The sequence below is a fragment of the Sapajus apella genome, unplaced genomic scaffold (assembly GCF_009761245.1).
Source record: "Sapajus apella isolate SASKATOON/1434 unplaced genomic scaffold, GSC_monkey_1.0 scaffold157, whole genome shotgun sequence".
In the NCBI taxonomy this organism is placed as follows: Eukaryota; Metazoa; Chordata; class Mammalia; order Primates; family Cebidae; genus Sapajus; species Sapajus apella.
In genome coordinates, this window is record NW_022437097.1 from 615,371 (window position 1) to 638,500 (window position 23,130).

A 23,130-nucleotide genomic window follows, 5' to 3' on the forward strand; every position below is an offset into this window, starting at 1 on the left:
ACTGGACTCCAGAATAATGAAATTCTGATCATCTCTTAAGGCCCAAATCAAACGTCCCCTCAATGTCTTGTCAGTAAAAAGTAATTGCTTCCTGCACTGACTTTGCATCTTGTCCTTACCTCTACTCCAGCAGTTAATTAAGGCCACCTAGGTGTCTTTGCCTTGGTATTTCTGCATCTCTTGTCCTTCACACGTTACCTGTATTTAATGAAGCTTAATAAATATTAAATGATGGCTATGTGAGTGGTAGGTAGCTAAATGAAATTCAAATTCAACTCATTTCGCCTGTAAGAGAAGATTGCTGAGCATCTCTGTCCCCCAGGGAGCCAGCCACCTGCCATACCCAGGCTCCCTGGGGGACAGTGATGAAAAATACTGTCCTGCCCCCAGGAGCTCAAGGCTTATTCAGAGCAGTGCACACAGCAGACTCTCACACTACATTTTAAGGACTTATGATAGACACAACCACATATTTGGAGCATCCTAGGCAGAATGGTAGAGGAAGAAAGGGATCTGAGAAGGAGGAATGAAAATCAAGCTGTATCATAAAGGACAAGCAGGACTCAGCAGAGGCAGAGGTGGAGTGAAAAGGATTCCAGGCAGAAGGGCATCTCATGAGAAAGGACAGAATCCTGAGAACACACAGCCCCTTCCTGGGGGCCCTACCCCTCCTGGAGTGCAGCGAGTTGCTGGGAAATGCTTTGAGCCAGGGTCAGAGGGCAGCAGGGACCGAATGACAGTGAGCCCCTGTGGGCTCCCCAGCGAGTGGGGAGTTGGATGAGTGTGGATCCTGCAGGCAGTGAAGAGGCTGGGCAGTGGCTGACACAAATGATGTAATGCATATCTGACCCTGAGGTGTTTCCTCTTTGTGTGTTACTGTTCAGCAGCACTGCGTAAGAAAAAAGAAGTAACTAATAAGCCATCTTGATTTTATCCTTAGACTTGTGGACATGTTTACGTAAGCTGCTTCTGACTCAAATGTAAGCTACCGGGTTCATAAAAGGTAAGTACCTGCTATAGGTTTAAATTGGAAATTACCTTAAAGTTGTAAACATGTTGATGTAAAACAGTTTGTAAACAAGTAGCATCTCTTGTATACACCCTGGCTTATTGAGAGTGTGAAAGCACCAATAATAATTATGTAATTGGACACAATAAAAAGTAAGGGATGTTTAACATGATCAGGCTTCAAAACTACCTCTGTATAATAAAAACCCAGGTATGAAAAGACTGCAGCAAACACCATGCCCAGTGGTGAAAGGCTGAAAGCTTTTCCTCCAAGATCAGGAACAAGACAAGGATGCTCACTTCTGTCATTTCTAGTCAACATAGTCCTGGAAGTTTTAGCCAGGGCAATTAGACAAGAAAAACAAGGCATCTAAATTGGAAAGAAAAAAGTAAAATTATCTCTGTTTACAGATGATAGAATTTCATATGTAGAAAACCCTAAAAATTCCACACACACAAAAAGCCTGTTAGAACTAATACCTTGATAATTTAAAGTTTTCGGCTGGGCACGGTGGCTCACGCCTGTAATCCCAGCACTTTAGGCGGCTGAGGAGGGTAGACCACCTGAAGTCAGGAGTTCAAGGCCAGCCTAGCCAACATGGTGAAACTCTGTCTCTACTAGAACTACAAAAAATGAGCCAGGTGTGGTGGTGTGCACCTGTAATCCCAGCTACTAGGGAGGCTGAGACAGGAGAATCACTTGAACCTGGGAGGTGGAGGCTGCAGTGAATCGAGATTGCGTCACTGTGCTCCAGCCTGGGTGACAGAATGAAACTCCATCTCCAAAACAAAAGTGTTTACATGCACCTACATAAAAGAAACAGGATAAACTCTTTTAAGTGCTAGGGGACTGATAAGCCTTATTTAACAGCCTTGCTCAACACCGAACTTAAGGGGGATCAGAAACGCCAACTTGTACAGTTTGCTTGTGATTTTCCACAGCTTCACATGAAGTACATCCTGTTTGCATAAAAGAAAGAATTAAGGCTGGGCTGCCGGTTTATTGCACTGTCACTACTGTCACAGTCAGCTTTTGCATTAAAGGTTCAAGGATTTTTACAGAGAAAATTGTATTTAATAAAAAAAAAAAAGAAGGATACGTCAAACCTATCAACTTGTGTTTTGTGTTGCTTGATTTGGATGTCTCTGGTTTTGTTTGTTTGATTTTTGTCTTTCCCAAAGGAAGCCTTCATGACAGGGAGTAGGGTCCATTTTTGCAAAGACAGGAAATTCAGTCCAAATAAGAAGACAAATCTGTGACCCCTGGGAATCGACCATCACTGAGGACCTGGTTGCCAGCTAGGGTAGATGGAGATTCATTCATGGTGGTCTTGGGAGCAAGCTGCTGAGTCACCCCGTAGACCCGGCTTACTGGGGTTTAGCGAGGCAGGGGACTCGACCAGATACCCCGCAGCCAGGGCCTGGGGCATGCCGCGGGGGAAGCCTCCTGGAGTCTGCGGCAGCCGCTCAGGCCCACCCACAGGCTGCCCAGGCTGGGCTCTGGGGCTTCGGGATCGTATCCCCAGGAGGACAGGGACCAGCACTGGTTAGGAAAGTCGCTGAGGAGCGAAGCTTTGCACCTGTGCTCACGTGGATCGCACTAACTTCTTGTTGATTCTGTCCCTCCGCATCCTCCCCTCCCCCGCCACCATGTGAATAGGATCTCATTTTTTGATCTCATTTCATAGAAGAATTGATAGATTTTGTGAAATAATATTGACCAAAAAACACGCTCAATATATGTAATGTAGTAAAATGATGCTTCTGTAATATTATGTTCATCTCTGGGAGATGCATGATTTGCATGATAACCATTTTCTTATTTTGTGTTGTATTTTTGTGTATTCTGTATTTTTGAAAACGTGTCTTGTTTTTCTTGAAGTAAACGCGATGGTCACATATACAATTGTTATACAGTAATGCTGTGCTCTGTTTTCTACCATTTTATTTTGAAGGGTGCCAGGATATGCCACCCCAACATAGGTCACTTTGGCATAACAATTACTTCATGCTAAAGGCACTTGCAAAACTGCAGATACAAGAAGGGCATTCCGGTGCACGCCTGTGGTCACAGCTGTGGGAGAGGCTGAGGCACGAGGATCACTTGAGCCCAGGAGTCCGAGATTACAGTGGACAATGATCAGGTCATGCACTCCAAAGCCTGGGCAAGAGTGTGAGATCCTGTCTCTAAAAAAATAAAAGAAAGGCATTCTGATCTCTCCTTTTCTTCTTGGGGAAGAAAGATTAGAATTGCCACATGAAAGACTCCCCCGCCCCGTACCAGGAGAAAAGGAACATTCTTTGATGGGTATTCATAGCCTCAGAACATTCTGTAAAAACAGACCTTGTTAAAATAACACCTATCTTCCTTTAGTTTCCCAGCATACGTAATTACTTTTCCTCATTTACCTGTCTTTGTTCAGCCTAATACAAAAGCACATAAGCTCTACCACCTCTTTGGGTCGTCTCCTTATGACGGTTCCAATGTAACATATTAAGCTTGTGTGGTTTTTCTCCTGATGATGTATTTTATGTCAACTTGATTCTCAGGCCTAGCTGGAACCCTAAGAGGTGGAGAGGTAGAGTTTTGATTGCTCTACAATTTACATGTCACAGCTGTATTCCCAAGGGACGTGTACCTTGACTTCTTTTGGCAGTTTTGAGTTTTAAAGGAATGCTGCTGGAGGAAAATTCAGTATATATATGAATTTATATGAACATTATATATATATATATATACACATACATATATATGTATATAAAAAGTGGCCATTTTAGCCTAAAAAGCCTAGTTTTTATTAGACAATTAAGCATCTTAAAAATTGTTAATCATATAATTTTTTCTTTTATTTCCTTTACAAAAAAGTTTCACACAATCTTCAAACAGAAAATTTTTTAACACTTTGCCCTATTTCATTTGCTTACTTGCTTTGGCTGGAAATTTGTAGAGTTACAGATTATATAGTTTCTATCATAAATACTTCAATAGGCATGACCTTCAAACATCAGCAAATTTTCCAACATAACCCCGGCATTATTTTCATAAATAACAAGAGTAACTTTAATTTCCCTTAGTTAATGTCCGTATTTCTAAGGTTCACTGACAATGTCTTCCAACCATTTTTTTTTTGCCGCTTTTAAAGTATAACATTTATTGCTTAGATGGTTTGATACAGAACAGCTTTCTCCTCACTCTGCATTTGGAAGTTCTATACAACTGGATATAAAGAGGAACAAAAAGTCCCAAAACCAGACTTGTGATTCTCTGTTCATGTGGCATAAACCAGTTTTGTACATAACACGTAGCAGCAGTTTTTAAGTTCCCTTTAGAAAAATATGAATTCTACAAATTATTGTTTCCTGTTTAATGCACAGGCTAAAATCACTAGGATCAATTTCCTTCTGAAGAAAGAGGAGAGGAAAGAGACCAACAGAGGGTCAGAACGTACGGTGAATCTTTCTGAAACTGGCATCCGCCTGTTACGTCGCTTCCCCAGCGATGCTTGGAAAGCAGCCCTCCGGGTTTTCTTTTGTTTTCACAACCAGGTGTTTCATGTAGTGATTGAATCTCAGCATCATGACCAAAAAACAAAAAAAAAAAAAAAAAAAAACAGGAAAAATTTGCACCTCAGAAGATCCATATATATATACATTTGTAAAAGCCCTGAGAGAAGAAGAAAGAGAATCAAACAAAATGTATAGAAACAAATTAGGTGGACATGAATCTGGGCTATGATTCACCCAGAGTTTAAACAAATCACAAATTTCACAGTTTAATACTGGGGGGTGGCGGGAGGGCAAAAACAACGAACAAATAATACATTTCTCCACCTCACTAATGTGCCAAGACCTTATTGACTATGAGGGTACAGATCAAGGCTAAGTAAAGCTTTAAGTCAATAGTGGTTATTGCGAGCCGCAGCCCCGGCTACACACGTCTCTGGGAGCTGATTACGGCTACATCTCACCGCAGCGTAGAGTTTAGTCACAGCTTCTCCCCACAATATTGTGAGCTTAGTGTGGAGAGTCGCAAAGAAAAAACACTAGAAACCCCAAATAATAATAACAATTAAAAAAAAATTTTTTTAAAGCCTAAGGGATGTATGAACTGGTTTTAACTAAGTAGACCAAGATATCATTGGTTCTGATTTCCATTCATCTCTAAATTAAATAAAACGTTGTTTTTAAACTGGTTCATACATCCCTAATACAGTTAAAAGTCATATATACCGCAACCTTTTTCCCTTCCATATGCGAAGATATCACTTTTCATTATCTCAAGAATATCTATCTTCCCTTGAAGTCTGGGAGGTTGGATTTCAGAAATCGGTGAGGTGGTGGAGAGAAAGGGGTGTGTATGTTTCTGTGAGAACAAGTCTAAGAAAAGGAGGAGCATGTCGGACAAGAAAAGGCCTGGGGAAGGAAGCTAGGGCGCAGGGGTGCCTCCCTAGGGAAAGGCAAGGGGCTCCACGCGCTGCAGCAAGCCAGGAGTTCCCGGCAGCAGGCTGACTGGGCTCCCGTCGTCTCAAGGTCTTGGCTGAGAGACCAGAAGCTCAGTTGCAGTGGGCTATATTCTCCTCCCTGTGGGCAGTGACAGTAAGGGAAGTCTATTGCCTGCATAGGATGCTCATGAGTAAAAAGAATCCTGCTTTTTTGCACCCAGGGGTTTGGACTATTTAAGAAACTAGAAACAGCACATTTATCTTCAAGCACCAACCCCACATCTCAGGAAAGTAAATATAAACCTATTTCTCATCTGACATCTTGCGTGTGTAGTTTTATTACCAGTAGTAGTATTTCCTCGCTTTGCAAATGACAGTAGCACAGCTGGGGAAGGCTTGGATTAGGCTTAGCGGGAAGACTGGGAATACCTCGCTCATGAGTAACGTGCCTGGTCACCGGGTCACTGCTTTGCTTTCTCCAAAGCCATCTCTGCAATGCTCCGGGCACAACTCTGGCTTCTCGATGCCTGTTCCCTGGATACACACATCCTCACTCCACCCTGTCTGAGCTGCTTCTGGGCCATGCTTGGGAAGACTGCTCATGGCCAAATTCCGCAGTGACAGAAGAAAGGCTTGTCTCAGTACAGTAGAAGAGCTACCACCCGAAGGTGCCAACCACAGCCACAGGCACACGTCAGCTCGGGGACCTGGGTGCCACACAGGTCTCCCAGGACAAATATTGCCCATTTGATTCTGCTGACTGCAGAGACCAGCAAACTGATGAACTAATAATAATAATATGAATAATACACATACTGAAAGGGAAAGGGGACAATCAAACATATGCTATCCGTGCATGTTTTCCATAGGTTAAGTTGCCAGGGGAGTAACTCTTCTCTGTAGTTAAGAATGGATATCTTGAAACTTGAACAGTGACCATGTCTAATGCCAACAGAGTGGAAACGGACAGGAGGCTGAAGCTAGACTCTTTCCTGGTTTTGGCTTGAAACCACATTGGAAACTTTCATCAACCACAACCTGTAATACCAAGGACCAGATGACAACTCCACCATGAAGCACACAGAAAAAAGGAAAGTGTCTATTTGAGAAATTATCATCTTATCCATCTCTCCTCTGGTCATTTACATGAAATTCACATAATTTTCTTCCAGTTATTGGCTATGGGTACCCAAGGGTATGTTTTTTCCTTCTGTGTCCAGCTCCCAGAACAAACGGTGCTATCACAGATTCACAAGAACAAGCTCACACACACCAATACAAAATAACGCTAATGCTCAAATGAAGAGGTCCTCTCCAGACAATTCATTACAGTATTTGTCTTAAGAAGTCATTTTGGGAAAATATAACACCCATGATGATATGGATCCGGCAAGTAGTGAAGGCACTGGAATCGGCAGGGGCTGGGGCCTCCCACGCAGGCTGCGGTAAGGCTGTGGCACTGAGCAGCGGCCACGCTCCTGCTTGTCTCTCGCACTCGCTCTCTCTCAATCCCCAACAGCCAAGGGCACTGAGGAAACTCCATGAAGTATAGACTTGCAACGCTTTTCTCTGCTGGGTTTTGTCTGTGTTGAGGGGGACTGAGGCTGTCATTCCATCCCCAGGAGCTGCGAGGCACCGTCAGAGTCAGCGTGGCCAGGATGGGGTGGACGGGTCTCTTGCTGCAGGGCTCCAGCAGGTCCTGCCCTGGGGACGCAGGGCTCTCTGGGTTAAGGTCACCCCAGCCAGGCTCGGATGCCCGCCCTGCTGTGATCTTCTCCTCCCTGTGGCTGCAGTCCTTGGTGGCATTGGCCAAGCCCTCCTTCCGGTTCCGGGCGACGGCCATGTGGTTGCTGGCACATGCAGGTGCTGCTTGAGGATGTGGCGGACGCAGTTGCGCTTGGCCGTGAACGCGGCGTTGCACTCCTTGCACTCAAAGGGCTTGCGGCCCTTGTGGCCCCCACCCAGGCCATGGCAGCCGTGCGTGCGCATGTGGATGCGCAGGGTGCGGTAGTGCTTGAGGTCTTCTCCGCATAGCTGGCACACGGTGTCTGGGGCGCAGAAGGCATCCACCAGCTCGGCCGCACTGCTACTGACGTACTCAAAATGTTCTTCTCCATGTCCTTGCGGGTGGCCTTGAGGTGCTTCTTGCGCAGGTGCCTCTCGCAGTTGGCCTTGACAGTGAAGGGGTAGTGGCAGATCTTGCAGATGTAGGGCCGCTCCCTGCTGTGCGTGCGCAGGTGGCGGATGAGCGCGGCCTTGCCGGCAGCAACGTAGTCGCAGATGTTGCATTGGTACTGCGAGATGCCCAGGTGGGAGCGCACGTGGGCGCACAACACCCCTGAGAAGGCAAACACCCGGTTGCAGAAGCGGCAGGGGTAGAGCACCTTGCACGTGGCAGGTGCCTTCTTGCCACTGGGCGCTGTCATGAAGGCCTTGAGCTCCCCCTCGGTGATCTCCTGCTTGATCTTGGCCTCCATGCTCAGCGGCAGCAGGGCCTCGATGTTGCTGTCCTGTTCCAGCTGAGTCTTCATCTCGGGCTGGTCGGGCAGTTCTGCCCCCCGCTGCTGCAGGGAGAGCCATGTGGCCTTGTTGGGCTGGGTCCTGGACTTGGCCTGCAGCAGGTGGGCGTTGGAGGCCACCTCCACTGAGCCCCTGAGGAGCTTCAGGGGCGGTGGCAGCAGGCTAGGGCTGATACAGCTGGGGGAGGCCTGCTGGGCGTTGATGAGAGGCGGGGGCGTGGAGGTGGCCACCACCGTCCTTGGTGTGACCAGGGGCTTTGGCTTCAGAGGGGGCATGTGCTTGAAGATTGCCTGCAGTGGGGTGGCGGGGACCTTGGAGAAGGGTGGAAGACTGATTTGAGGGGGAGCCGAGGCCGCCATCTTCAGAATCTGCTGGATGGCCACCGGCTCCATCGCAGACTCACCAGAAGTTGGCTTGACCACAATGCTGCTGTCAGGCTGGATGATGAAGCCCTTCTGGAATGGCTGCAGGGACAGGTGCTTTATGCTCTCCTCAGTCATAGGGAGAACTGTGAGAGAAGCACCTAGAGAAGCAGCTTCAAAAGGAGACAGGCTCAGTATGTTGGTGCAGCCAGGGTCCTGAGGTAGCTGACACTTGAGTGTCTGGTGCTGGATTGCCTGGTTGTCATCCAGCAGAGGCTCCTCGGTGGGGGCAGGCCTCACGTCTTTGGTGTGCTGCAGGCCCAGCAAGGCCAGGAAGCCCTTCTGCTCCAGGGCCTCACCAGGCAGGGTCATGGCCTGCAGCTTTTCTTGACCCTGGTCTGTGGTCACGTGGGTCTGCTTATGCAGCACCAGTGAGCAGAGCATGGGAAATGCCTTGTCACAGGTGTCGCAGACAAAACGGTGCTGCTCGCTGATGCACCTCCGCAAGTTTGTTTCGCACCAGACCTGAGAAATTCGAGGAAACTTCCTATAGGGGAAATCTATAAATCCTAAGTCGTGGAAACCAGCGGGAATTGAAGGGTTGTTCTGAATGAAAGTTCTGCCCATTGCATCCCTGGGAAGTTGTTTGTGGAAAAGCATGTTGTGATGGAGCAACACTCGATGTGTTCGAAAGGTGATGCAGCAAATGTCACATCTTAGTGAGTTATCTGAATGCGTCTCCATGTGGGTCTCCAGTCCACATTTGCAAACGAACTCCTTGAAACATAATGGGCAGTGAAAGACTTCATCAGCTTTCTTCTCCAAGTCACCTGACTGCCCATCTTCTACCATCTTTTTAGCTGGTGCTGGGTCTTCTCTCTCTGACTCGGCATCATGACTCAGTTTCCTCTTGGAGGAAAGTCACCTACGCTTCAGAGGGGATGGAGGGGCTGTGGCTGTGGCACTGTTAGGGTCCTTCTCATGGATCTTCATATGTCTGTGCATGTTCCCATTGGTGGTAAATGGCCGCACACTGTGCACTTGTATGGCCTCTAGCCAGAGTGCAACAGCATGTGGCGATCGAGGGAGCTGGCCGAGCTCAGTGACTTCCCGCAGATGCTGCATGAGTGGTCAGCTCCTCCAGTGTCTGTGTTGTGCTGGCGAATGTGCATGGTCAGCTGGTGCTGGGTAGTGCAAATCTTCTCACATAGGGGGCAGTTATAGGAATACTTCTCCTCTTTCGTTTCCTGATTCCTTCTGACAATCAGATTTGGTCCTGGAGGCTTCGAGGGGGACTTGATGCCCTGGGAGTTCCTGCCATTCTCTGTGACCTTCCCTACACTCATGACCGCCGACATCATGGTGTTGATGGAAGACAGGTCTGAACTTTCCAAGCCAACAGGCGAACTTGACGTCATTGGGACAGGGGTTTAAGCTTCTAAGAAGCCTCTGCCATAAAACTCCATTTTCTGACCCAACTGATAGACTATGAAATTTCCCCCTGCTGTAGCTATCATCCACATGGAGTAGCAAATGAGTCTGTGTTGACCTCTTTTCTTCTGCTCTTGGTAGCACTCGTTGACACTGTTTTCTTTGTGTTATCAACCTGCCCTCCTTACTGAGGGGGCTGAACCTGGCTGGGCCCAAATGTGGGCAGGGTCACACCTCAGAGCCACCAGTCCTGGAGCACACAGTTGCAGCAACGGCCAGGCAAGGTGCTTGGCTCCCAGACATGATGCGTTGGGGACCGGTGGGCTTCAGGGAGAGACCGAGGAGAGATGCAAACTTGTTCCGGAAAAGGAATCAGAATGGCGTTTCTGGATGTGCAAAGTTCATCAACTCCACAGTCACTTCCCCTCCTCCTCTTCTCCCACAGGGAGGGAAGTGGGTGAGGAGCTGGTGACCCCGGCAGCCCAGCCGTCGTCCTGGCCCCCATCTCTGCCCCCGGCAGAGCTTCCTCACCCGCACGCTCGGAGTCTTGCTCTCCCCCTCTCACCCTGATAAGTAGACAATGTCTTCCAACCATTTTTAAAATGCAGAAAAATTCTTTGTCTACAATGCATCCAAAAACTCGGCCTTGATGCTGTATGCTGAGCTGACATAAAGATCTATAGATCCTGAGAGTTTTATGTTTTATGTTTGGAGAAATCTGAAAGACTGACAGCGATTTCTTAGCATGAGATAGAATTGTCTCCCCAATCTCTAATAAGCCAGGGAAGGTTAAAGAAGTCAACTACAGGCTGGAATTCAGGCAGCAGAGAAAGCCTGGTATTGGTTACTGCTATTTGCAACATTGACATTACAGTGACCCTGAGAGAATACAATCTAGGGGAACTCTCGTCTTGTTTAAGTTTCTTATTTGAAATCATTTCAAACTTACAGAAAAGTTGCAAAAAAAAAAAAATGGTATAATGAATACCCAGATTTACCTATTGTTAATATTTTGCCTCGTTTGCATTACTTAACATTTGTTCAGTCTCTATCTAACTGGCAGCATGTGTATACACACCTGACATCTAGACACATATCTAGACACATACATGGCTCTGTTCTGGCCTTATGTGAGTGCGTAGGTCACGGCGTTACGCCTACTCAGTATGCAGAACCACAATATTCTCTTCCATAACCATATAGATGCTAACAGTTTTGGCAATTTTACATTGATTCCATACTTCTATTTATCATACTGTTAGCATTTTAGTTTTGTCAAATGACTTAATAATGTCCTTTTTACAGCATTTTTTCATTCTATACTAGTCTAAGATCAGGTGTTGTATTTTGTTCACGTCTTTTCAGTCTCCTTAAATCCAGAACATTTCTACACGCCATTTCCTGCCTTTTCAAAACATTCACATTTTAAAATAACTCAATTTTTTCTCTTTTTAAATAAAATATTCCTCCTTGAAGGTGTACAAAAGCGCAAAAGAGCTGGAAAGGTCACTGCCCACTGGGGCGCGGGTGTTCATGGGAAATGTAGTCTTTTTTTTTTCCAGCCCGATCTTCTCCTGGAAGCCTTTCTGACCACCAAGCCCCCCATTCCCTTTTCCATCCTTACCTCTTATTGCATTTACTGTCTACATGACAAAAAAATAATACTACAGAAATGTGACAAAACCTTTTCATAAATCGTCCTTTAAAATTTTTCTTGTCACTTTTATTCAGGTATTCTAATCTACATCATTCTGATACCTTAGAAAATACAACTCTCTCCTTCCATAATGGCACAAACTATTTTTTTAAAAATTTTCTTTTGGTAGCGACAGAGTCTTGTTATGTTGCCCAGGCTGCTCTTGCACTCCGGACCTCAAGCGATCCTCCGGCCTTAGCTCCCAAAGCACTGGGGTTACAGGTGTGAGCCATGGCCCCCAGCCCATTTTAAGCTTGTTTTGTTGTTTGTTTGTTTTCTTTATTGGCTTTCTTTTTTTTTTTTTTAATTGCATTTTTGGTTTTGGGGTACATGTGAAGAACATGCCAGATTGCTGCATAGGTACACACGTGGCAGTGTGATTTGCTGCCTTCCTCCCCTTCACCTATATCTGGCATTTCTCCCCATGCTATCTCTCCCCAATTCCCCCCCACCCCTCCGCCTCCGAGGGAACGTAGTCTTGAATGGCGTGGGCTCGCGCACAGCGTTCTGAACACGGCCTCGCGGCTGCTTCTGCACATGCGCACGTCTAACTCCGCCGCCCTCCCCGCGTCTCTCGTGTTCGCGAGTGTGTCCACGCGGGTGCGGCGTGTTGGCACCGGGATTCGAAGGCGGAGGGACGCGGGATCTGTGAGTCCTGGGGACCACCCGGGATGGGCCGGGCGGGAAGTCCGGGAAACCCCCGGAGCGCTCCCTCCTGGCGCTGGGGTGAGGGCTGAGACGGCCGCGGGCTCCCGCGGGGAGGTGGGGGCTGCGCGCCGGCCGGGAGCAGGTGCTCGGTGCGGGCCGCTGCGCGCGGGGCCGGGGCCGGGGCCGGGCGGGAGGGCAGAGAGGAACGCTCGCGTGTAAAAGCCGATGGCGAACGTGCCCGAAAACCCGCGCGCTGGGTCCGCGGCGAGACCCCGAGCCCTGGAGCTAAACAGACCCGGGGAAATTCCAGCTCTGTCTCCTGGAAGCCGGGGCGGGAAGCAGCCTGAGTGAGAGGTTTCTTATTTGGAAATGAAGACATTTATACTGACATGGTGTTCTGAGAAATGGCACCTGTACAGCACGCAGCTATGGATCATCACTAAGGATAAGTGGTAGCTGCTGTCCCTTTTGCTGGGGGTGGCTGGTAAACCTCACAACCATCCTCTGAGGCAGCTATAACTCTTTGCATTTTAAAAAAAAACAATGCATTGGTTAAAATGTATGCAAGCTGAGGCTCAGTCTCGTGAAATGGCATGCTCAGGTCATAGGCTAGCTGGTGGTGGTGCTTACATTCAAAAACAGGGGTTTTACTCCCAGTCTCAGATTCTTTCTAGTATCAGATGTGTCTTAAAGCCACCGCTGTATTTGTCACAGCATTCAGACTGAACTGTGTCCAAATGCCCAGGAGTAAAATTCCAAGTGATTCTGGGTGGAATCTCGCCATACGACAAACATACCATGGGATTTCTAGTGCCCCTTGAGGCTCCTGGCCCTTCTACTCTGGCAGGCTGGTTATGTTTTAAGTCTGACTTTCCTAGAGTCAAGTGTGTGATCCTAGAAATCATTTGCTGTCTGGTCCCAAATCCCAGCTTTCTTGGAACGAAGCGCCTTTTACGAGGTAGGAAGCAGAGAATCTCTGGAAACAGGAGTCTTAACCTGGGAGAGAGCACTTCTCATTTTTGTCCTCTCACAGAGCTTTAGAACACCCACCAAAGTATCTAGAAAGAAATAGATCCTCGGTTTGTATGGTCAGAACCAGTCCTTGATCTTCCTTCCCAGAATGAGCCAAACTTGCAGGTGACACCCCCTCCAGCAGCCCCCACAGACAGGGTGACTGTGGGAGGTTTGGACCAGCTTTGAAAAGAGTAAAGTAAGCTGAGGAGGCCCGGGGGCAGGCTGCTCTGGAAGGGGCTCTGCACTCCAGAGCTTGTAAAGGAAAGGCTGGGGTAGGGGTAATCAGGCAGAGGGTGGAGATTCTGTCCCCGCAATCCCAAAATAGTCTCCAGTCCCTTCTCCACTCTACAGATACTTCACTGCCGTCACACGTGTGGCACTGTTGAGTTTACCGCAACCTCACAGAATCCCAGCATCATGGCTCACAAAGGGTTTCCATGGTCGTCCATGTATGACTCATTTTAAAGCATTAAAGACATTCGGCCTCAGAGCATCAGTGCATTGTCTGGGACACTCAGTTTGCGATGAAGCCAGGAGGTAAACACAGCACTCCTCACTCCCTCACAGGTAAGTCACCAAAACCCAGTTACCATAAGGGACTTTTAAGAAACTGCAACTGAATTAAAAGAAACAAATGTTTTCTAAACCTTGCCGTGAAGTACCCCATATCATTGTGGGAAGAATAAAGCTGCACAGGTTGCATGGAGGGGGTTAGGAAGGGCAGATTTCAGTTTTAAATGAAGCAATCAGGTAAGCTTCTATAAGAAGAGGTATTTGAGAGAAACGTCAAAGAAGATGAGGGCATAAGTGACATGGATAGCTAGAGAATACTTCACCCTGAGGAAGTTACCATGCAGATGCCAGTGGTGCAGGGTGGTCCTACAGGTGTTCCAGGACAGCTCACAGGCCAGCGTGGCCAGAGCAGAATAAATCAGAGGAGAGTAACAAAACCAGTCATGAGGGAGGGATCATGTGGGGCCTTGCTAAGGGTCCTCTCAAATTCAGAGCAATGCTTCTGACGCCAGATTCTCCGGCAGACACCAACTGTGTGTCTTCTAATTCAATTCAATTCTAATATTGTCTTTCTGGAGGTAGCCTCAGATCCCACAGGTGAAAGGCTCAGCCCCATAAGTCTGCCCCCACTTCAGATGCCAGTCACAAGCTCCAGGCATGTGACCTGTGCTTCCCACCAGCCAGCTATAAGTCAGGGTTCACATGACTGCCTTCTCAGGTACTAGAGCAGCTCACAGAACTCGAAACACTTCATTCATATTTACTTATGTATTATAAAGGGTGTAAATGAAAAGCCAGGTAGAGGAGATGCATAGGGCCAGGCATATGGGAAGGAGCATTGAACTTACTGGGACCCTCTCTGGGTGTGCCACCATTCAGGAATTTTCACGTGTTCAGCTATTAGGAAGACTGAACCCAGTCCTTTAGGTGTTTATAGAGGCTTCAATAGTAGGCACAATTGATTACAGCATTGGCCATCAGTGATCAACTCAACCTCAGCCCCTCTTCTCTCCCCAGAGGTTGGGGGTGGGCCTGAAAATCCCTACACCCTAATCACGTCTTGGCCATTCTTGGTACCAGTGCCACTATTACCTTCCTCCTGCTACCTGGGAGCCCCTGGCACCAATCATGTCATTAGCATACAAAAGACTCATCACTGGAGATTCCCACGATTTTAGGAGCTAAGTGTGAGGAACCATGGGCAGAGACAAAAATACATATTTCTAATATCACAGTATCACAGGCCATTGTAAAGAGTCTGGCTTCTGCTGGAGTGAAATGTTGAACCAGCCATTGTGAAGGATTACATTTCATGAATTCCCCTAGACCCTGAGACATGGCTTGAGTGCAGGTAGTTTATGTTGGAAGAAACTCTCAGGGAAGAGGAGCTGAGGGACTAGGATGAGTGAAATGGAACAAGAGAAATCTAGTCCAAAAGAGAGTTATGGAGCCTGCTATCACTGTGGGTTGTGGCCTCGGCCCCTGTGGAAACATTCCAAGGAACCATAGGGAATGTCCCTTAGAGGGCTCCATCTGGGATAGAAGGTTAAGTATTTATCCACTAGTTTCTGTCCTTAGCTAAATGCTGTCCTTGGACACAGTCAGTTCCCTGCACATGCTGTTGCAGTAATCAGTAGGAGTTCCTTTGAGTTTTTTGACTCCCAAGGTGGCATCAGAGGCCTGGTCTGGTATAGAATGAACAAAGACACCAAGCAAGCACTTGACAGGTCCTGGCGTGGGGAGTTAGGCGTGTGACATGGCCATTTACATGTATCTGGTACAGGATTTTTGTTGTTGTTGTTTATTAAAGTAGTTTAATTTACATACAGTAAAATTAATTTTTTAAATTATACCATTCTATATTTTGAAACTAATTTCTTCCATGTTATGGCTTGATTTCTTTCTATTCTTTACAATATCTTGCAGAGTATGAAACTACAAAATGCCCCAAATAGCTAAAGCAATCTTGAGCAAGAACCAAGTTGGAGGCATCACATTTTCTGATTTCAAATTATATTACAAAGCTATAATAATCAAAACAGTATGGTGTTGGCATTAAAAACAGACAGACCAGTAGAATAGGCTAGAGAGCCCAGAAATTATCCCACATACATACAGTCAACTAATTTTTAACAATGGCACCAAGTATACAAAAATGGGGAATCAGTAGTCTCTTCAACAAATGGTGTTGGGAAAACTGAATACTCACATGCAAAAGAATGAAATTGGACCCTGCTCTTCCACCAATCACAAAGTGAACTCAAAATGAATTAAAAACTTAACATGTAAGACCTGAAACTTTACAGAGAAAAGCTCCTTGACATTGGTTGTGGCAATAATTATTTAGATTTTACACCAAAAGCGCAGGCATCAAAAACAAAAATAAGCAATTGGGGCTACATCAAAGTAAAAAGTTTCTGCACAGCAAAGGAAGCAATCAACAAAATGAAAGGGCAGTCTACAAAATGGGAGCAAAATATATGCAAACCATACATATCTGATAAAGGGTTAATATTCAAGACATAAAAGGAAATCTTATGACCCAATTTAGAAATGAGTGAAGGACCTGAATAGACATTTTTCCAAAGAAGATATACAAATGGTCAAAAGGCATGTGAAAAGATGCTTAACGTGACTAACCAGCAGGGAAATGCAATTCAAAACCACAGTGTTCTAACACCTCATATCTGTTAGGATGGCTATAAAGTCAAAAGATAACAAGTATTAGCAAGGATCTGGAGAAAATGGAACGCTTGTACACCATTGGTTGGAATCTCAATTGTTACAGCCATTTTGGAAAATATTATGGAGGTTCATCAAAAACTAAAGATAAACTACCGTGTGATCTAGCAGTCCCAGTTATGGGCGTATATCCAAAGAAAATAAAATCACCATCTCTGGGTATCTGCCCTTTCACTCTCATTGCGACATGATTTACAATAGCCAAGATGTGGAAGCAATCTAAGTGTCTGTTGAGCGATAAATAGATAAAGTGTGGTTTAGGTATGTGTGTGTATTGAAATGGAATAATGGAAAATGATTCCATTATTGGAATAAATGCAATATTATTCACCTTGATAAAGAAGGAAATCCTACCATTTGTGACAATGTGGATGAACCTGGAAGACATTATGCTAAGTGAAATAAATAAGTCACACAGAAAGAACAGTATTGCATGGTCTCACTTATACATAGAATCTGAAAAATTCAAACTCATGGAATCCAAAAGTAGAAGGTTGGTTACCAGTGGTCAGGGGGTGAGGAAAATGGAGAGATTTTGGTTCAAGGGTACAAATTTTAAAATATAAAATGAATAACTTTATGGAAACCTAATGTAGAATGTAGTGACTATAGTTAATAATAATGTATTATATACTCAAAATATGCTAAGAGAGTAGCACTTAAGTATTCTTACTACAAAAACGTCAGGAGGTTGAGGCAGGAGAATCATTTGAACACAGGAGGCGGAGGTTGCAGTGAGTGTATTGCACTTCAGCCTGGGCAACAGAGCAAGACTCTGTCTCAAAAAAAAAAAAAAAAAGTTGCTATGTGAGGTGATGGGAATGTTAACTCCCTTGGTTGTGGTAATAATTTTACAATGTATACACCTATCAAAATATATTGTACACCTTAAATGTATAATTTTGTCAATTATATCTCAATGAAGCTAGCCAAAAAAAAAAAAAAAAAGAATACTGCATCCCAGACTTGGGCACTAGTAGACAACGAATTCAATGGTTAATAGGATGATATGGGCTGGGAATGACTGTCAGAAACATGAGGACTTGGTTAGATGGCTAACCATCCCAAGTTAACCTGATAGAGAGGAAGGCAAGAGACCTGGAGCCAGATCCCAGTGTTAAAATCCCAATCCCAAGCAAAGTCCTGTTGTAAAATATTGGTTGTTATCATCTTTCTAGAGCCAAGGACAAGAGCAGCACTTCTTTCCTGTACCATGAATTTGCGGGATGATTCAGATCAAATTCCTCAGCTCTCTTCAGGACATTTGGCTAACTAAGGTCTTGTCATGTTGAAGAAGGGGAACAAGATAGAGAGTCTGCACAACTCAAGCCCCAACATGTGTGGACAGACTCAAGTAGATCACCACTGAGGCTTTCTGTGATAATGTTGATACTGGGAAGCCTGAGGAAGGCTCTGGCCACAAACAGGCCCATTGAATTTACCCCTTTAAATCTGCACAGACCTTGGACATCTCACTCCCTGATGAGCCATCACATTTATACCTGCAGCTATGACCTTTCTCTTGTGCCTCAGACCCTTATATCCTCCTGAGCACTGGTTATTTCTATACTGATATTTAAAAGGCCGCTGAAAACTAACTCCTCTCAAACTAACTCTTCATGTGGACGACTGACCTGCCAGAACCAAACCTTGGACTTCCCTTTTCCTGTGAAAGTAACATCATCCGAACAGGTGTTCAGAATACAGCTTTGTGGTATTTCTTGACTTACTCCCCTGTTGCCTTTTCTCCATCCCATCAGCAAAATCTCTATCCCTACCTTCAGGAGATGTCTGTCTTAACACTTTTTTGCCTTCATCTGTTCTTGACACCATCACTTCTTGACGGGACATCTGTGGCTACCTACCAACAATATTCCTTCTCCTGCCCTTGCACCCAGTCTGTGCTCCAGCCAGCACCAGAACAACCACCCAGATCACTCCTCAGCTCAAAACCTCAATATATTTCCACTCATCAGAGTAGAAGCCAAAATATGCCCATCACCCATGAAGTCCAGGCTGAGCTGGCCACTGGTTACCTCTCTGATCCAACTCCACAGCTGGGCCCTCACTTACTCTGCCCTGGTATAAGAGGCCAGCTTGCTGCTCCTTAAATTCATGAAGATGCGTCTGCCCCAGGGTTTGGCATCTGCTCTTCCCTCTGCCTTGAATTGCTACCCCTGATAATCCAAATGATGGTCCCTCTTCTGTTGTGGTCTCTGCTGAAATGTCAACTTGTCAATGATGTCTCCTCAGATCACTTGTAGTGGTCATCCCTTAGGAACAGTGTTTGACACTCACCCCCAAACCACCACCGCCTACCAACTTCCTGCTCCATTTCTCTTGCAGCCCTCATTATCATTTGGCATGCCAAATACCATCCTTATTTGTGTATATCTCTCCTTCATTGCTAGATTTTAAGTTTCATGAGGGCAGGATTTTTTTCCACTTTGTCACTGCTTTATCTCCAATGACTTTTACAGAGTAAGCACACAGTAAATGCCTGTTAAAAGAATGATTGCATTGCATAAGGACAAATCAACTTTTATTTTACTGTAATAATGCTGTGACTTCCTCCAAATCTCCATGTAGATCTCTATGTCAGCTTTTTGCTGCCTCTACTTAATTTTATCCAAGACCTTCCTTGGAAATATCTGTAGGCTTAGGAAGTTTTAATAATAAATAGTGGAGTAACAGCTAAAAATAAAATCAGTTATGAAATATATCTAGCAGCCATGAAACCTCACCTTATAAGACGCAGAGAAGACCAGATTCTCACCTGTTGGGGGTAACTGAAGAGTTGGTCTCTATGTGCCCTACACCAGAACTAAGATGGCAAAAGTGAATAGCTCAAATCTCAGGCTAGTGGAATCCGCAGGAAGCAGTGAGTATGGTTTGTGAAAAATGTACCAAACTAAAGAACCAGGGATACCAGTGGAAAGAGATTATTGATTAAAGAATGCAATAGAATGCCAAGGCCTCCAGAAGAAGCAGGAGCAAATCTCCTAGGGAAATTAAGACATTAAAAACAGCTGTCTATGTGAGGTATTTGGAAAAATAGCACACACACAGGCCCATGGAAGGTGGATGTCCAGAATGTCTTAAGCCTTATACTACTGTGATTAACAAACATCTTTCCCTGTGCAGAGCCATTCTTCAAAGATTGGGAGAGGCAGCCCTTTAATCAAAATTACAATTTTCAACAAAAACTTTCAAAGCATATAAAGAAACAGGAAAAATGCATAGCGCATTCAAAGGAAGAAAGTGAATATCCAGACTCATCTTTGAAAAAACACAAGCCTCAAAATTACTAGATCAAGATTTCAAAAGAGCTGTCTTAAATGTGCTTAAAGGGCTAAAGGAAAACACAGACAAGGAGGTAAAGGAAATCAGGAAAACAACATGTAAACAAATAAGAATATCAATAAGGAGATTGAAATTGTAAAGAGAACCAAATAGAAATTCTGGAGTTAAAAAATAGAGCAATCTAACAGAAAAATTTACTAGAAGAATACAAAAGCAGATTTGAAAAGGCAGAAGAAGGAATTAGCAAACTTGAAGATAAGTTCACTGAAACTATCAAGTTACGGAGCAAAAGAAAAAAGTGAAGAAAAGTAAACAGAGCCTAAGAGTCTATGGGACACCATACACCAAACACATACATTGTAGAAATCCCCAGACAAAAGAAAGAGAACAGGGCAGAAAAATTATTTGAAGAATTAGTGGCCAAAAAATTCTCAAATTAGAGGAAAGTTATAAATATACAAATCCAAAAAGTTCTCTGAATCCATGTAGGTTAGACCCAAAGTTATAACACATTCATGCGTATGTAGCACCTAAAAATAAAAAAATTTTAAATACCTTTTTTAATAGCATCCAAAAATGTAGGGATACATTTAACAGAAGTATTTAAGAAGACTATAATGAAAACTAAAACTTTGCTGAGAAAAATAAAACTACTGTGAACAAATGACTTCTTTCCAAATGTATCTGTAGATATAATGAAATACCATTCCAAATCCCAGTTGGTTTTTAAAAATAGAAACTAACAAGCTGATTTAAAAATATATGTGGAAATTCAACCTAGAATATATAAAATATATATGGAAAACAACTTAGAATAGCCCAAAGAATTTTGAAAATGAAGAAATTTAGAGGATTTACACTACCTGACTTCAAGATTTAAGATAAAGTCTTCAAGATTATAATGTACTGGTGAAGACAGACACAATAGATCAGTGAAAAAGATTCCAGGAATAAACCGACACATATATGGTCAAATGATTTGTTAAACAAAAACAGAAAAGCAATTCAATAGGAAAAGAAAACAATTTTTTTTCAAAAAACGATATGGAAACAACTAGATACCCATATGAGGGGGAAACAAACTTCAACCTTTACTTCACATCCTGTACAAAAATTATTCCAAAAGAGATCACAGGCCTACTCATAAAGTAAAACTAGAAAGCTTTAGAAGAAAAACTAGGAGAATATCTTTACAACTTTGGAGGAGGACATAAATTTGTTAAGGAATTGACAGAAATCACTGGCCATATTGTTTTAAAAAACTTGAGTTCCTTAAAATTTAAATCTTCTGACCATCAAAAGACATTATTAGGAAACAGGCAAATCTCAGACTGAGAGAAAATATCCCTAGGTATCTGTCAAGGCACTTATGTCAAAAATCTATTTTCCAAAAGTTACTATAATAATAAAAAGGCTGACATCCAAATTTTAAAATGTATAAAAACCTTGAACTGACAATTTACAAAATAAGATACATGGCAAATCAGCACATTAAAAGATGCCCAGCATCATTAATCATCTAGGAAGTGCAGATCAAAATCGTCCCCTATCATGAGTACGGACCTACCAGAACTCCTGAAATAAAAAAGGCTAATCACTACAGAGAATGTAATGCAAGTGCAGCATTACTGGTGGGGTTAAATGATACAACCGTTTTGGAAAACTATTTTCAAGTTTCTAAAACATTTATACATACCTCTTCCATTTAACTCACAGCATCTGCAGAAATGCAAACACATGACCACAAAAAAGCCTTGCACAAAAGTGTTTACAGTAGCCCCAAACTAGAAACAACCCAAATGTCCATCAACTGATAAGAGAATAACCAAACTAGTATATCCATGCAACTGTTTTCTGCTTTCAGGCTAAGTTCTTTGCCTTTAAGGGCTTTTAAGATAAGATTGGACCCACCCAGATAATTCCAGATAATCTTAGTTTAAGTCCCACAAACACCACCATCTCCTGTATCACCTCAGCCCGCCTTCTCTTCAGAGCTCAGTGCACAGGGCTCATTTCCTCTCAGACGACCTACTCTGCTAAGTCAGTTTATTTATTTTTGTTTATTTTAGGTTCTGGGGTACATGTGCAGGTCATGCAGGGTTGTTGCATAGATGCATACATAACTAGGTGGTTTGCTGCCTCCATTCCCCCTTTGACTATATCTGGCATTTCTCCCCATGTTATCCCTCCCCACCCCCTGCTGTCCCTCTCCAACAACCCCCAACTTACCCCAGTGTGTGATGCTCCTTTCCCTGATTCCACATGTTCCCATTGTTCAACACCTGCCTATGAGTGAGAACATGTGGTGTTTGCTTTTCTGTTCTTGTGTCAGTTTGCTGAGAATGATGGTTTCCAGATTCATCCAAGTCCTTACAAAGGACATGAACTCATCATTTTTTTATGGCTGCATAGCATTCCATAGTGTATATGTGCCGCATTTTCTTTGTCCAGTCTATCATCGATGGGCATTTGGGTTGGTTCCAGGTCTTTGCTGTTGTACACAGGGGTGCAATGAACATACGTGTGCACATGTCTTTATAATAGAACGATTTATAGTTCTTTGGGTATGTACCCAGTAATGGGATTAAGGCGGAGGGAGTCAAGATGGCCGAATAGACACAACTCTGGTGCACAACACCCAGCAAGAGAGATGCAGAAATTGAGAGATCTCCTAGCTCCAACTGAGGTGCTAAGTCAGTTTATATAGGGTTACCTTCTTGTGCAGAGCCAGGCCAGCTTCCCACATGTTCCAGGACAACTCACTTTGAGCAGGCCGTGTGTGTGTGTGTGTGTGTGTGTGTGTGTGTGTGTGGTCCCTGGCTGTCACCTTTAAAGTTAAGATCTTGGAGGGCAGGAAGTAAGTTATTTTCTCCTTTTTGCCCTCTACTTAGCCCCTTGACATAGTCCAACTTAGTGGAAAGCCTGTGGAATCAGATAGAACCATGTGAGGTTTGGGACCACAAGTGGATACCTAAAACAGGAATCTGGGAAAGGCTCTGCAAGTGCACAGGCCCTGGGGCTCACACGTGCTCAGTGTGAGAAACAGCAAGAGGCCATGGTGACTGAGGAGACCGAGGGAGGGGTCCGTGTTAGGAGGCAGTGGGGACAGATGGTGTTGACACTTTAGCTCATGGAAGGCCCTGGGTCCGTGCTGGGAGTGAACCAGGAGGCCGTTGGCGGGTTTGAGTGGAGGAGTCACATGATCTGACTTGTTTAACAGGAGCGTCTCTGATGTTCTGAGAATAGACTGAACTGCCAAAGCATGGAGGTCAGGGCAGAGGCAACTGTGTGTGGAGCAGCCTTCCCTCATCATTTGAATCTTCAGTATTGTTTGCGCAGGAAATGTAGGATCACTGCTTGATTCTTTTCCTTTATTTACTAATTGTAATGGCAATCACTTGGTTCCCTAGCATCCTCCAAAGGAAACAACTGGGCCTTTTTTTTTTTTTTT

General features: G+C 44.5%; 1 pseudogene; it reads right to left on the reverse strand.

Annotated features, from left to right (window-relative positions):
• Positions 1-7,094: 7,094 nt before the first annotated feature.
• Positions 7,095-10,169, reverse strand: LOC116541849 (annotated as a pseudogene).
• Positions 10,170-23,130: the final 12,961 nt, after the last annotated feature.